Source organism: Budorcas taxicolor, chromosome 15 (genome assembly GCF_023091745.1).
Source record: "Budorcas taxicolor isolate Tak-1 chromosome 15, Takin1.1, whole genome shotgun sequence".
NCBI classification, from domain to species: Eukaryota; Metazoa; Chordata; class Mammalia; order Artiodactyla; family Bovidae; genus Budorcas; species Budorcas taxicolor.
Window position 1 is genome coordinate 58,489,301 of NC_068924.1, and position 17,898 is coordinate 58,507,198.

The following is a 17,898-nucleotide window of genomic DNA, read 5'->3' on the forward strand; positions in this document are numbered from 1 at the left end:
GTGAATGGCTGATTCATCCTGAAGCGTCCCTCGGAAGAGCACTGACATCACCATGCCCTTGGTTTTGACAATTTATTATTCTCATTTTGATCTTGTTTTAATTGTATCCCAATCTCTACTTTGACCGAGGTTTTAAAAAACAGAGCCATATTTCATCCGAGGAAGAGGATAACTATGAAAACAGGGTAAGTTCTTCTCTGTGCATTTCCTAATGCCTTGTCTCTGTTAACACACCTTTTTGAATTACAGTTGCCTTTTACATAATATTTTAGATCATTATTCTACATTTTACTATTTTTAATTTTTAAATTAAAAACTACATTCTCACTTTAAATTATGCTGAATATATAGTTCATATGTTGTTGATTTTTTGTTGTTGTCTTTGGTTTTTGAGAAGAGAGAATACCTTCTTTGAGTGAGGTATGTGTAATACTAATTTTAGCTCATGTCTTCCACTTCGTTAAGACTTCCACTTCATTAAGCCAAATTACACTGGCTTCCTTGGAGCATTCCTTAAAGGGAATTAAAACTTCTAGGGAATTACATTCTAAAATTCCCTTTTGGTTGTGATTTCTTGAGTCTGCTGTGTGCAGGTTCTCTGGTCTGAGTTTTACCCCTGCACTCATCTAACTCTCCACATATCCTCTTCCTGCTAGGAAGATTTGAAGGTCATGGTGAAGAGGGCACATAACAAATAACAAACAGCTTAGCCAGGTATCAAGGTACTGACTCACCTGAACAAAGAGTCTTTTAAATAATATATCTTTCTGCTTTTAAGACAACTGCCCATAACTCTTTCCCTTTTCAATTTTCCCTTTGTTTTGTAATATGAGGACCTGAAGACAATTTCTTATTTTCCAACTTACTCATGAATTCTCGTAATACATGTTGACTGAGGACCTACTATGTGCCAGGTGTATTTCTTGGCACTGGTGATACTTTAGGAACAAAGCAAACTACTGAGCTGGCCTAAAAGTTCGTTTGGATTTTTTGCATAAAATTCTATGAAAAACCCAAACTAACATTTTGGCCAACACCATACCTACTCTGAGCCAAAGCTGTTTTTTGTTTGTTTGTTTCTTTCTTTCTTTTCTTTTTTTCACTTGTAAAGAAGTTAAGGTGTCCTGCCCATTTTAAAATCAGTTTGTTTGCACTCTCTGACATAAATCACAGCAGGGTCCTGTATGACCCACCTCCCAGAATATTGGAAATAAAAGCAAAAATAAGCAAATGGGACCTAATTAAAATTAAAAGCTTCTGCAAAACAAAGGAAGCTATAAGCAAGGTGAAAAGACAGCCTTCAGAATGGGAGAAAATAATAGCAAATGAAGCAACTGACAAACAACTAATCTCAAAAATATACAAGCAACTCCTGCAGCTTAATTCCAGAAAAATAAAGGACCCAATCACAAAATGGGCCAAAGAACTAAACAGACATTTCTCCAAAGAAGACATACAAATGGCTAACAAACACATGAAAAGATGCTCAACATCACTCATTATCAGAGAAATGCAAATCAAAACCACAATGAGGTACCAGTTCACGCCAGTCAGAATGGCTGCGATCCAAAAGTCTACAAGCAATAAATGCTGGAGAGGGTGTGGGGAAATGGGTACCGTCTTACACTGTTGCTGGGAATGCAAACTAGTACAGCCACTATGGAGAACAGTGTGGAGATTCCTTAAAAAATTGCAAATAGAACTGTGTTATGACCCAGCAATCCCACTGCTGGGGATGCACATTGAGGAAACCAGAATTGAAAGAGACACGTGTACCCCAGTGTTCATCGCAGCACTGTTTATAATAGCCAGGACATGGAAGCAACCTAGATGTCCATCAGCAGATGAATGGATAAGAAAGCTGTGGTACATATACACAATAGAGTATTACTTAGTCATTAAAAAGAATACATTTGAATCAGTTCTAATGAGGTGGATGAAACTGGAGCCGATTATAGAGTGAAGTAAGCCAGAAAGAAAAACACCAATACAGTATACTAACGCATATATATGGAATTTAGAAAGATGGTAACGATAACCCTGTATGCGAGACAGCAAAAGAGACACAGATGTATAGAACAGTCTTTTGGACTCTGTGGGAGAGGAAGACGGTGGGCTGATTTGGGAGAATGGCATTGAAACAGGTATAATATCACATAAGAAATGAATCACCACTCCAGGTTCGATGCATGATACAGGATGCTTGGGGCTGGTGCACTGGGAGGACCCAGAGGGATGGGATGAGGAGGGAGGTGGGAGGGGGGTTCAGGATGGGAACACATGTACACTTGTGGCGGATTCATGTTGATGTATGGCAAAACCAATACAATATTGTAAAGTAATTAGCCTCAATTAAAATAAATGAATTTATATTAAAAAAATAAAATCAGCTTGTTTGTCTTTTTGGAATTCAGTTATATGACTTGTTTATGTATTTTGGATGCAGGACAGAAGACCTGAATAAACATTTTTCCAAAGAAGACATACAGATGGCTAACAGACATACGAAAAAAAAAAAAAGTTCAACTTTGCTAATCATCAGAGAAATACAAATCAAAACACAACAGGATATCACCTCACAGCTGTCAGATGGTTGTCGTGAAAAGACCACAAATAACAAATGATGATGAGAATGTAGAGAAAAGGGAACCCCGGTACATTGTTACTGGGAATATAAACTGATGCAGCCACCATGGAAAACAGTAGGGATGTCCCTCAAAAAACTAAAAGAGAACTTCCATATGCCTCAGCAATTCCATTCCTCAGTATGCATCTGAAAATAAACCCAGCAATTTGAAAATATTAACCCCACTGTTCATAGCAGCATTATTTACAATAGCTAAGCTATGAAAGAAATCTAAGTGTCCATCAACAGATGAATGGATAAAAAGCTATGATATATATATAAATGAAATTAGCTATTACTCAACCACTAAAAATGAAATTTTGTCATTTGCAAAAACATGAATGGACTTGGAGGGTATTACGCTTAGTGAAATAAGTCAGACTGAGATACAAGACACTGTATCTTATCACTCATATGTGGAATCTAAAAAAATTTTAAAAATTAATATAACAAAACAGAAACAGATTCATACATACCGAGGATAAACTGGTGGCTACCAGTGGAGACAGGGAAGTGGGGAGAAGTAGGATACAGATAATGAATTAATAGATACAAACTGCAATGTGCACAATAAATAAACTACAAGGATATATCTACAGCACAGGAAATATAGCCAAAATTTTGTAATATGTTTAAATGGAGTTCAGTTCAGTTCAGTCGCTTAGTTGTGTCCAACTCTTTGTGACCCCATGGACTGCAGCACCCCAGGCCTCCCTGTCCATCAACCACTCCTGGAGTTACTCAAACTCATGTCCATCAAGTCGGTGATGCCATCCAACCATCTTATCCTCTGTCATCCCTTTCTCCTCCCACCTTCAATCTTTCCCAGCATCAGGGTCTTTTCAAATGAGTCACTTCTTCGCATCAGGTGGCAAAATATTGGAGTTTCAGCTTCAGCATCAGTCCTTCTAATGAATATTCAGGACTGATTTCCTGTAGGATGGACTGGGTGGATCTCTTTGCAGTCCAAGGGACTTTCAACTATCTTCTCCAACAGCACTAATGCTTTTGAACTGTGGTGTTTGAGAAATGGAGTATAGTCCATTAAAATATTGAATCTGTGTTGTATACATGAAATTAATATAATATTGTAATTTAATTATACTTCAATAAAGAAAAATTAACATTTCCCTGTTGACTGCTATTGTAACTTAAGTGCTATGGTAATAACAAAGAGTTTGTATCCAGCACATAATAAAAATCAATCTTGAGAATTCTTTGGTGGTCTAGTAGCTAAGAAATCTGCACTCTCAATACAGGGGGCCAGGGTTCAATCCCTGATCAGGGAACTATATCCCACATGTTGCAGCTAAAGATCTTACATGCCCCCAACACGACTGACGATCCCATGGGTCTCAACTACAAGGCACAGTCAAATAAATAAATAAACACATGACCTTAATCTAAAAAAACATAAGTGAATGTAGAAATACCTGCTTTTAATTTTTGCTGTAAGGACTAAAGGAGATCCGTGAGTAAAGCTCATGGTAAAGTGCCTGACACATTTATCATCATCACCATGAAGGTGAAAGTGAAAGTCACTCAGTCATGTCCAACTCTTTGCCATCCCATGGACTATACAGTCCATGGAATTCTCCAGGCCAGAATACTGGAGTGGGTAGCCTGTCCCTTCTCCAAGGGACCTTCCCAATCCAGGAATTGAACCAGGGTCTCCTGCATTGCAGGCTGATTTTTTACCAACTAAGCTATGAAGGAAGCCCTCATCATCATTATCATCACTCCCAAACTCAACAATAACATTAAGGGGAGGTTTTGGCTCAGAGGGTAAAGCATCTGCCTGCAATGCAGGAGACCTGGGTTCGATCCCTGGGTCAGGAAGATCCCCTGGAGAAGGAAGTGGAGAAGAGTACCCACTCCAGTACTCTTGCCTGGAAAATCCCATGGACAGAGAAGCCTGTTAGACTAGAGTCCATGGGATCGCAAAGAGTCGGACACGACTGAGTGACTTCACTTTCACTTTAGACTCAGGAAGAAACATGGGGAAAATATTGCTTAGGTTCTACCAGTGGTGGGAAGGTCATCATAATTAAAAGACAGATAATAAAGAAAGAAGTAAAAGTGTTAGTTGCTCAGTCATGTCTGACTATTTGTGACACCATGGACTATAGCCTGCCAAGCTCCTTTGTCCATGGATTTCTCCAGGCAAGAATACTGGAGTGGGTTGCTATTTCCCTTTCCAGGGGATCTTCCTGACTCAGGGATCAAACCCAGGTCTCTCGCACTGCAGGATTATCTCTGAGCCACTGCTGCTGCTGCTGCTGCTAAGTCGCTTCAGTCATGTCCAACTCTGTGCGACCCCATAGATGGCAGCCCACCAGGCTTCCCCATCCCTGGAATTTTCCAGGCAAGAACACTGGAGTGGGTTGCCATTTCCTTCTCCAGTGAAAGTGAAAAGTGAAGATTGAAAATAAAGTCGTTCAGTCATGTCCGACTCCTAGCGACCCCATGAACTGCAGCCTACCAGGCTCCTCCATCCATGGGACTTTCTAGGCAAGAGTACGGTACTGGAGTAGGGTGCCATTGCCTTCTCTGTCTGAGCCACTAGGGAAGCCCAAAACAAAGAACCGTGATAATATTACAGAGTATGTAAATACTAACAAAAAGCATGGAGAAATTAATAGGACATGGGAGAGCTGCATGAGAATAAATTGTAGAATGAAACATTTATGACATGCCCAGGAAGTGCTTCAGAGCACACATATCTGCAGTTGTAAAAATCAGGGGGACAGGATGCTTATAGGAACAATCTTTAGTGCTTGATAGAGACTTATATCAAAGAGTAGCTAGAGGATCTTTTTTTCTTTGGGGACAATTTCTTTTTACTTGATATGAAAAGGATAACTCACTCTGAAAATAATGCAATTATCACTGAGTATACATAACACTGATAGGCTCCAAGGCATATGCCAAATTTGAAGCAAGAAACCTGCTATGCAATTTCACTCTTGCAATCTCAGATATGAGATGTTAGAAGTCTACATAGTGATAAATCCAGAATGGCATCCTACCAAAGAAAGGCACGGCCCCTCCCTTTCAACAGCTCTTGGTGCCAACAGGAACAACAAAAATAACAACTAACCCTCTGTTTCTTCCGAGAAGCGACTGTCTCTGGTCCATTTGCACTTACTATAGAACTTGTACGGTTAGAGAGGATGGACAGACAGGGTCCCTGGGCCTGAATGTGCTTTTAGAAGGAAATCTCTGCCCACAAGTGGGAGTTAAGAACAGAGAAGAGAGGTGGGCAGGCTGTTTATCTAGATGAGAGATTCCTATTGATATTCCCAGCCAGAATATCTTCTCCTCAGCTTAAGAAATAGAGATGAGGAGGGGGTTAGAAGGATCTGCTCTTTCACCACATAAGTGAGCCAGCTATAAAAATGCACCAGCAGGCCTGTGAAGAGAGCTAGCTCACAAGCAAGACAGATAAACAGGAGGCTTTCTCCTGAGCATGAAGTTTGGTCCCCTAACAGCGCTCCTCTCCTTGCTTTCTTCCATCGCTTGGCTTCTTTCTCTTGATTTCTTCCTCCCACTCCTCACCTCCAAGCTCCCTTGAAAACTTGCTGAAGTCTTAGGCAAGGGAATCTAGGAGCCAAATTCAGTAACTTAAATGATTTATCAGTAACTCACTGTTATTTTCCTTCCACTGTGACCCAGAATCCCAGCCCTAGGAAATAAACTCTTACTTTTGGCTACAGTTTCCTTCTTAGACAACATTTTGAGGAATCTTTTCCCATCTTTCTCCTCAAGCTTGAGCTTCACTGTTGTTCTCTGGTGCCTGTTGTGATTAGCAGTAGGAGTAGAAATATTGATGTGTCAGGCATTCATTATGTGCGTTATACATATACTCTTCATGTAATCCTCACAAGAAAGAGTCAAGGTCATTATTGTTACTCCCAATTATTTTTCACATATGATAACTAAGGAGCAGCAGATGAACAACCTACCCAAGTTGAAGAGTTAATAAATTGAGTGGCTGAGATTTACATCCAGGTCTGTGCAAGCTAAGGCCAATTTTTTAAACAGACTGTCTTGATAAGCATTATACTGACCTATTCTATTCTTCTATATTATTATGTCCAGGTCCTCTTACCATATGGGGTCATGCTACATGCGCTCTGACCTGACTCCCACCATATTCCCTTCTGCTTGCATTACTACACCTCACCCCTGTTGAGAAACCTTATTGGGGTAACCTGTTCCTCTGTAGACCTTGGGTTTGCCTTCCTGACACCTACCAAGGGCCAAACCATGTGTTCTTACACCTGTAGAGAGCACATATTCTGCTCTGTGGATTCTTTCTAACTGTGCAGCTCTAGCACCTTCCCAACAGTATCTGGTTCCCCATCTGGTCCCTGCCTGTCCCTCCTATCCCACTGCTGCCACGTTTAGTCATCATCCATTGCATGGCACAGACTGAACTGATGGCCACATTCAAGGAGAGGGAAAAGTCATTTTCCCCTAAGCAAGGCCAGAGAGAAGCAATACCAAGTAATCTGGAGGTATACATGTTAAAAATGATTAACAGACTTCTTTGTACCTAAGAATAATTTTAATTGTCTATTTAATCAAACTTGCCCTTTCATTCTCTTCATCAAAGTCATTTTGAAACATAATCTTTCAGGGAAGGACTAGCCAGTATTCCCATAAATTCCAGGTGTCTAAGTGCTTTTAGGACATATCTGTTGGTCAGAGTTATCCGTATGCACTATAACTAAAGTGCTTCCTTCTATTAATTTTTCATTAATTAAATTTAGAAATGTGCCTACTGCAACTCAAAACTGGTTTGTAGTTCCTAGAATATTCATCTATGCACAAAATCTGTTGTTTTTTACAATATTTCAGAGAGTTTCAAATGTCATCTCACAAATTTAAAAAGTGTCCAATCATTGTAATTGCTTTAATCTCATTGCTGAATTTCTATCATTCACACCACCTTTCAATGGGAAGGTGTTACCGTGGTGGCTCAGCTGGTAAAGAAACCACCTGCAATGTGGGAGACTTGGGTCTGATCCCTGGGTTGGGAAGATCCCCTTGAGAAGGGAACGGCTACCCACTCCAGTATTCTGGCCTGCAGAATTCCATGGACTGTATATAGTTCATGGGGTCACAAAGAGTCGGACACAACTGAACAACTTTCACTCACTTGCAATGTGAAAAATCTATATAATATTGAAGATTGTTAACTCACTGGTTTTTAAATTATTTTACATGTAGAGCAAATTAGTATATTCTCTGCAAAATGAGTACTTTTGGAAGTATATAGAGGAAGCAAAAAGTGGTAAGAAATAACATTTATTAAATGTTATAAGGAATCTTATTAAGATTCCTTACATAGTAGACACATTATTAAGCACCTTTAAATGTTACTGTTTTTGTTGGAAATTGGTATATCTGGGTTCTGTTTGAAGCTGCCAATGACCTGTGTGTGGTAGGTGGAAAATATGGCCACAGTTCCTCCCACTCTATATATGTCCCATTCTGCACTGTGATGTCACCACATCTCCCATGGGAATCAATTTTTTATCCCTTGAATTTTTACTGATCTGTAACTTTCTTTGACCACTATTTGTAGCACAAGTGATGTGATGTGAGTTTCAAGCTGAGGCTTAAAAAGGCCTTGATACTTCTACATTTGTTCTCTTGAAATCTTGGGACCATTATGGCATGAAGAAGTATGGATTGAAAAATATGATAAAGAGAAAAAGGTCTAGATATTCTGGCCTCTTTAGCTGATCCACCAGCATATTAAAATTACATGAGTGAGATTAAGAAAAATCAGCAGAACTGCCCAATCATCACACAGAATCATGAGAAATAATAAATTTGCTGTTTAAAGCTACTAAGTTGCAGTGTTTTTAATGGCACAATAATAACTAAGACAGAAACTGGTATCCCATAACTCCCATAACTAAAACTTAAAGTACATGGCATAGGTTCTCAGATCAGCCAACAGGCAGAGACAGGACTAGAAAAAAAGGAGATGTTTAATGGAGGCTGAAACATAGCTGTTACACCCAAAGAAACTTCTCTCAGAGACTCCAACAAGGGAAACTTCTATTTTGTGGCAGGAGATTTGGAAAATCTGTCTTCTGTGATATCTTGGAAGTCATAAAATGCAACTAAGGAATTTGCGGATTTGGTTAAAGTTTTAGGGCAGTATGTTAAGTATGTCAATTGGTTTTTATTTTTAAGATGACCATTTAAAATTATGATACTAAAATGATGAACTAAGAAAGAAATTCTTCTCTATGCAAAGAGCATTTCTGTATTTATTTCTTTCTTAGTTTTTCTTTTGTTCTGTTTTGGCCTCCCTGCATGGCATGCATGCAGGATCTTAGTTCCCTAATAAGGGATACAACCTGTGCCACTTTCAATGGAAGCAGGGTCCTATTGACTGGACTGCCAGGAAATTTCCACAAAGAGAATTTAAAAGAAATATAAAGGAACTGGGACTTTCTGGGCTGAAACATAAAACTATTTTATATTGCTGGTCTCTCCAGGTTATACAATCTTCTGAAAGTAAGAAATGACCTAAGGTAGAAATTAAAACAAGGATATGATTCTAAGAAACGTCACTGAGATCTCAGAAAGATTTAAGGTGGTGGTGACCAGACACTCTTGGAATCTTAAAAATGTGGTTCCACAGCAGCCATGTCTACAGCTCAAGGTACAGAAATATTTGTCACCCAAGGGACTGTGGACATGACTTTTGGGACATAGAGTTGAGCTCAATCAGATTTCTAAAAAATCCACAAAATTTTTGTGTATCATTTACCAGCTTGGACTAAAAGAGATAATTCAAAATGAAAAAAAAGGCCCATAGTCCCCAAAATTCTATAAGTAGGGTGGTTACACCATCCAACTGTAAGTATGGAGTATTAATTATATCTCAATGGGCATAGTCAGGAGGCCAGATGTCAGAGTCAAGAGCAGAAGACAACAGAGAATCAAGGAAACAGAAGCCAATCTTTCACCTAAGAATATGCTCTTTCTGCAAATAGAAGAGTCTGATTAGACAAGCCCCTCAAGACTGATACTGCAGTTGAGGTGGGATACTTCTGGATACTGCAATGGGATTAAGTATGTTTTGCATGGTACAAATTTACTAGTAAATTGTAATGACTTATAAAAAAATGGCCATCTTCTTCTATTTCTACCACACAAGCCTCTTTGCAATACAACTTTCCTCAGAGTACATGTCCTAACTCCATCCATCATTCATAAGTCCAGTTTCCAATGCTGGCCTCTTGTTGGTCTAATTCTTCCACTGACATGGAATATTATCACATTCTAAACTGGCTGCTTTTATTCATTTCCAGTTTGTGAACTAGAGAGTAATATGCCTTGCAAATAATGAAAGGCTAGGGGATCGTTTATCTAATTTTATTTAAGAGCTGGCAGTTTAAACTAATTATATCCCATTTTTCCTTTCCAATTGTGCTCGAAATTTCAAGTCAGCCAGAAATGGACTTGAAACAAGCTCTGCTATTCACATGCAAAATGGTAATCCTCTGAGTAGCAATTTCACCTGTAAAATGGGAACAATACTAGCGTCTCCTCACTGGACTGTGGACAGAATTCATGGGGATAATGTGTTTTGCACAGTTCCAGATACACAGTAAATGCTTGATCAATGGTGGTATTATTGGGACTGTCAATATAGCTCCTTTTCAGAGATTATTATCGTATATATGGCAACAGAATGTTAGGAAAGTAGGGGCATTTTTCAGTGTCCTCTAAGATAAGAACATGTCTGGATTGTCTCTGGTGCATAGCTCCTCTTGCCTAAAAATAGAACACCTTCTGCTTTATGTCAGAAACTATCATTATTCCATTAGCAGCTTCGCTGAAAGCCACAAACAGCTCAGCAGAACCACAGTGTCTGCAGCTTGCTCTTTGACCTCCTAAAGGACCACAGGGGCTGAAATTTCATTCCACTTCCTAGTACGTCAGACCACACATCCCTCACGGCTCTTTTTGTCCTTTATATCTCCTACCCCATTAGTATATATGTGTATATATATATATATATATATATACACACACACGAGATAGGAGGAAATCACAGAAGCTGACATGGTCACACTTATAATAATCTATTAATGAATTCATTCATTTCAAGGAAATGACTTATTATAAGAAGTTGATAAAGAAACATACTGAAAAAACAATTTATACTGACTGGGAAATGTTTGGTTTCTCCAGGTAAGTAGAGAGACAGGTGATAGCCCAGGCAACTGTGAATAGCTTGCATGATATTGAGTAAATACAAATATTTGATACCGATACAAAGTCTAATTCAATGAATAGCTGCTTCCATTCTTCCCCCAAAATTAAGGATCATGAATTTGACTACGTAAAGAAATAACCTAAAGCTTAATAATGGTAAAATACAAATAATGATGATAAAAAATAATTGTAGCTTACATTTACTAAGCACTCACAACGAATCACCCAAAATATTAAGAGATTAGCATGTACTAGTACACTTAATTTGGAAAACTTTAAGAGGTAAATATTATCATCCCACTTTACAAAAGGAGGAACCTATCATGCTGAAAGGTTGAGCACCATGTCCAATGTCCCACAGCTACTAGTTGACACATCCAGGATCTCAACACTGAAACTCGCTCCAGAACCATGGAATAAGCTTCCATAGTTCTCAAGAAGAAGGGTCAACAAGTTTTTTCTGTAAAGGGCCACATAAGAAATATTTTAGGCCATGATGGCTTTGTACAAACCAGTCACCTCCACTGGTATAGGGAAAAATCCATCATAGACAAAACTTAAATGAATGAGCTTCACTATAAATAAGACTTCATTTATAGAAACAGGTGCATAGCCAGCCCCTGGTCAACACAAAGAGTAGACTGAATTTCAGTGCTGGTCACTGAATCTTCAAAGTAACTGGCAATCTCTTATCAATTTGACACTAAATGGGTTTCATTCATGCTTCCCAGGTAGCTCAGCAGTAAAGAATCTGCCTGCAGTGCAGAAGCTACAGGAGACATGGGTTTGATCATTTGATCCCTGGATCAGGAAGATCCCCTGGAGGACGTGGCAACCCACTCCAGTATTCTTGCCTGAAGAATCTCATGGACAGAGTAGCCTGCAGGCTATGGTCTACACGGTCTCAAAGAGTTGGATACAACTAAGGCAACTTAGCACTCGCGAACACAGGCTACAGTCATAAATAGAGGTTCTGCCTCCCCCACTCTCCTGCCAGACTTTTCCTTTGGCCTGAGGATATGGAGGCAACTCTTCCTAAAGGAAGAAGCTGTAAAGTTTACTCTTGTTCCATATGGAACCCACAGAATATCAACTGGTGCCCAGTAGCCTTTGAGTCTGGACAAAGCTGGGTCAGTGAATATATTCATCTGTTTATTCTTTCACATTTTTTGTGAACAGAAGGAAAATGAGTGAACAAATGTTCTTTCAAACTGAAAACCTTTATATAACCATCCCAGCAGGGTAAAAACAATTCTGACAAACTCTTTCAACTCACTATCAGTTATTGCACCAGAACTACTAAATAATGAATTGATCACTATTTATTAAAGTTACCACCTCCTTATAAGTAGTTAGTTATTACTAAGAAGAGAAACTATCATTCAGTGAATGTATATTTGAACAAGACCATCTACTCTCAAATCCTGGCTCTGGCACCTGCTGACTAAATGACCTTGGGCAGATTATTTCAGACATGTGTTTTCGTTTACACAGATGTCTATAACATGAGGACAATTATAAAACTCATAGTTTGGTAAGGAATAGGTGAGTCTTTCTTAAGTGCTATTGTGAATAAGACACAGTCTCAGTTTTCAAGGAGCTTAGAGTCTTCTGCTGCTTCTGCTAAGTCGTGTCAGTCATGTCCGACTCTCTGTGACCCCATAGACGCAGCCCACCAGGCTCCCCATCTCTGGGATTCTCCAGGCAAGAACACTGGAGTGGGTTGCCATTTCCTTCTCCAATGCATGAAAGTGAAAAGGGAACGTGAAGTCGCTCAGTCGTGTCCGACTCTTCGCGACTCCATGGACTGCAGACCACCAGGCTCCTCCGTTCATGGGATTCTCCAGGCAAGAGTACTCGAGTGGGTTGCCATTGCCTTCTCCGATATATATATATATGTCATGATATATTACTTAGCCAGGAAAAAATGAAATATTGCCATTTGCAGAAGCACAGATGGACCTAGAGAATATGATAACATGTGAAGTAAGCCAGATAGATAGACATTATATCACTTATATGTGGAACCTAAAAAATAATGTAAATGAAGCTATGTCCAATACAGAAATAGACTTAAGATTACCAAATGGAAAGGGTCAAGGAGGGATAAAATAGGAGTATGTGATTAACAGATACAGACTACTGTGCATAAAATAAACAAGTGTTTACTGGCATAACACCAGGAACCATATTCAATATCTTATAATAACTATAATAAAAATAATCTGAAATATATATACCCATATGACTGAATCACTTTGCTGTATACCTAAAACTAACACACTTTTGTAAATCTACTATCCTTTAATAAAAAATACTTCTAAACACTTAAAAAATAATTATATCAGTTATAACATATGCAACCTTGAGTAAACCATAATCTCAATAAATTGACTTTCTCATATGTAAAACAAGTGTCAATGTAATAATGGCCACCTCACTGCATTCTTACACAATGTCACTGAGATAATACATGTAAACTGCCCAGCATGGGGCTAGCTCATAGAATAAGCTCAAACATGGAACTTATCACTACCCTATCCTCTTCAAGTGCTCGGACAAATCTGCTATCCAGAGTCTTAATTACAAAGGGGTATGTTCTATATTATTCAACCTATTTGAAATACTAAAGGAGGCCTCTTGGGGTCCATTGGATACTGTGACAGCCTTGATAGTGTGCAGCTCAGATCTCCTACCGTGGGGAGTAAAATTGATTTGACAGCCCTCGCAGCTACCCTTATGGATTTATCCCCACATTCATGCCAAGGCCCCACTTCCTGTGAGCTGCTCCCAATCACTGAGCATCATGGGAATACTGATGCAGACCCATCCTACAAGGCCCTGAATGATTTTAGCACATGTGTCTGGCTCAAGGATTCCCCACAAATCTGGCCAAAATGTTCTTACAACTTCCTCCAAACTGAGACTCTTCTTCCTTGTCCTCCTGCCTTGCTCTTGCCCTCTCAAGTGTAGACTCACATAGTGGGGTGAGCCTCTTTCCTCCTTTGCCTCCCCTCCCGTTTTCTCCTTCACAGACTTTCCCCCAATAAATGTTCTTCAATTTAATCCCCTCTTGACAGCTGCTTCTTGGAGGATCATACTGACACAGACACCCAGAATTTATTTTTATAGATTCTGACCCCATTAGGACTTACCTGCCTTACCTTACTACTGGTTTGATTTTTCAACCTTGTGCTATTGATTATTCAGTATAAACTCAATCAATTGGACACATGATATAGATGTTTTCAGGCCACTCAATTCTGTTCTAATTCCCAGCAGTGATATGATCTCCTTTCCTCAAGTCTGTGCTTCTACCACTTTTATCAGCAATACTGTTTCCCCTCACCCAGGGCCAACAGTCTACCGTGATCACTGATGCTTCCCCTTCAGCCGATTGCCCAGTGACTGCCACGGCTCTCTAGGAAGTCTCTCTAGACCTCGTGGTGACTTTTGAAAATGGTTTGGATAAGTTAGGTAACAGTCAGGATCTTCCTGATTTCTTAATGGTACTTATTAAAACAGAGACCTAGAGAGAGCAATCTTTTCTTGCTAGAGCTAAAAGGATCTTAGAAATTAGATTTTCCCAGATAAAGACTCTAACGACAAAGATACCAAGTGACTTTTCTGAGGTCATACAAGGAATATAACTTGTATACGATGAAAAGAGAAGACTCTTGATAGTCCCTTGGACTGCAAGGAGATTCAACCAGTCCACTCTAAAGGAGATCAGTCCTGGGTGTTCTTTGGAAGGAATGATGCTAAAACTGAAACTCCAGTACTTTGGCCACCTCATGTGAAGAGTTGACTCATTGGAAAAGACTCTGACGCTGGGAGGGATTGGGGGCAGGAGGAGAAGGGGACGACTGAGGATGAGATGGCTGGATGGCATCACTGACTCGATGGATGTGAATCTGAGTGAACTCCGGGAGTTGGTGATGGACAGGGAGGCCTGGCATGCTGCAATTCACAGGGTCACAAAGAGTCAGACACGACTGAGCGACTGAACTGAACTGAACTGAAGATGAAAAGGAGTACTGTGTTCCCAAAAAAACAAAGAACATTTGTAGCACACTCAGAAACTTTGTGAAGACCTCCAGCACCCACAACTGAAAGAAATGGAAAGAAATTTGAGGATGGCGTGTGGGGTTGAGAGTTCTAAAAGAGGAAAGAGTGCAGGGTTTTAAGGAGTTTGAAGTAGAGAAAAAAGAAATGGCTGCTAATAAAACTATGATTCAGAATAATGTCTTAGATAATCAAGTACCTAATAAATCAATTTTAGTACATCAAGGGTTCTTGTTTGTACTTTTAGTTACAGGCTCAAATATAATGATGTGTGTTCTGATAATCACCACATGCAAATTTAGCCACATCAGTCTTCCAGGTAAGGAGAACAGAATTTAAGTTAACGGACACTATTTTTTCCTAACAATGGAATTGGATTATTTGTTCTCAAAATATAATTTTTTCCTATAAACAGTAATAGACAAAATGTGTTGCTTTTTTCTGAAGCAAGGGAGAGACTATCTCTTGTGTGTGTTAGTCACTCAGTCATGTCCTCTTTGCCATATACAGTTCTATATTTTCATATGAACTACACACAAGTATCAGGAAATTTTTCATCACAAGTGGACAATGTGTTTAACTATTTGATGTTACACTGGTTATTTTTATTTCTTAGGTCAATAATCTACAGATCTTAACAATCTTATCACACACAGTGATCAGGAAAAATTTTTGAACACCATTTCGCAATAGTATACATTGGTTAATTTATAAATTATGTGCAGATACTATACTGGTTGTACATATTATGCTTATAATACATAAGCCAAAATAGTACTTTAAGGAAGAATAAATAATAAATATTAATGTCTAATATTTTTTATTTTTTCCCTCATAGATCATTTTGAATACCCTACTTTTTAGACCACTGGTCTATTTCATGAATGGAAAATAACATCTCTCATCAAAACAAAATTCCATTTTATTTTCTTTATATTTCTAAAAAAATGTATTCAAACCTTTTTTTTCTGCTATTCTAGCTCTTGACAATTTCTGTATTACCTATAAAGTCTATATATCCCAACATTTTCCAGTTTCAAGGTTTATAGACAAGTGGGCAATAGTGAAAAATAAAACCCCTAAATATATTCTGTATGAAGTAAATAGTGCTTCTTAAATATCTGAAATCTGAAGTGCATAGGAGCGGACAGATTCTATCTGAGCTGCATGTTCCCTAGCACTCTTTTTTAAAATGTCATACCTGTCCTGCTTCACTCATTAAAAATGCCACAAATTCTTTGATATGCCCACTAACCAGAGATAAGTCTATTTTCTCCCCACTTGAATCTGGGTTAGCTCTGTGATTTGCTTTGGCTGATATAATGCAGTGGAAAAAGGATGCTGTATAAACTTATGATATATGCAGCTTCTATTTTCACACATTTTCCATTAGATTTCAGAAGTCACTCTGTAGGAAACCCAGGACATATGGAGAGGCCATGTGCAGGAGAACCAACCCCCTCCAGCTGAAACACCAACCATAGCCTAGCTGGCAGTCACCACTGTCTGTGAGCTACATTGGTAAGTAATCCTACATTTCAACTGATTCTAGCCTCTGGACTACCACAGCTGCAACTGATACCATATGGATCAGAGAAACAACCCTACTGAGCCCAGTCTATCTACAGAATTTTGAGTGGCAAAAAATGGCTGCTATTATTCTAAAGCCACAAAGTTTTGGGTGATTTATTACACCACAAAATACAACCAAAGTGTACATTATCTTTAGATGGTATGTACATTTGTAATACGTTTCTAATGCAAACTTTTCATTCCAGTAGGTTTGATCTATTAATGGGCTTTTGACATGACTTCATATGTGCATTCTCCATATTTTTGCTCATGATACAAGTTTTTTGTGTATCAGTTCAGTTCAGTCGCTCAGTCATCTCTGACTCTTTGCGACGCCATGAATCGCAGCATGCCAGGCCTCCCTGTCCATCACCAACTCCCAGAGTTCACTCAAACTCACGTCCATCAAGTCGGTGATGCCATCCAGCCATCTCATCCTCTGTCGTCCCCTTCTCCTCCTGCCCCCAACCCCTCCCAGCATTAGAGTCTTTTCCAGTGAGTCAACTCTTCACATGAGGTGGCCCAAGTACTGGAGCTTCAGCTTTAGCATCATTCCTTCCAAAGAAATCCCAGGGTTGATCTCCTTCAGAATGGACTAGTTGGATCTCCTTGCAGTCCAAGGGACTCTCAAGAGTCTTCTCCAGCACCACAGTTCAAAAGCATCAATTCTTCGGCACTCAGCCTTCTTCACAGTCCAACTCTCACATCCATATATGACCACTGGAAAAACCATAGCCTTGACTAGATGGACCTTTGTTGGCAAAGTAATATCTCTGCTTTTGAATATGCTATCTAGGTTGGTCATAACTTTCCTTCCAAGGAGTAAGTGTTTTAATTTCATGGCTACAGTCACCATCTGCAGTGATTTTGGAGCCCCCCAAAATAAAGTCTGACACTGTTTCCACTGTTGCCCATCTATTTCCCATGAAGTGATTGGACCAGATACCATGATCTTCGTTTTCTGAATGTTGAGCTTTAAGCCAACTTTTTCCCTCTCCTCTTTCACTTTCATCAATGCACCTGTGCACAGTCTATTCATCTTTCAAGGCACACACAAGTGGTTACCCATTAGCTACTATGTCCTAATTAAGCAATCATGGATAAATTGCTTCATTTTCCTACCTCCTCCTTGTCTTCAGAATATGTAACTATCTCACAGGGTTATTAGAAAGAGTAAAAGTCATATTGCATTTTGGCTCATGACAAGTATTTAGTGAAGGTTAATTATTACTGAAAGCTGCTTCAAGTATTTAAATAGACTGTATCTTCATTCAGCCCAGTGTTGTTTACATGAGCAATTGCTCATTTCCTTACATTTGTTCCCAAAGATGAGAATGAATTCCTTTCCATCTCTTCAAATCTCAGCTCTACTAGATCACTGAAGA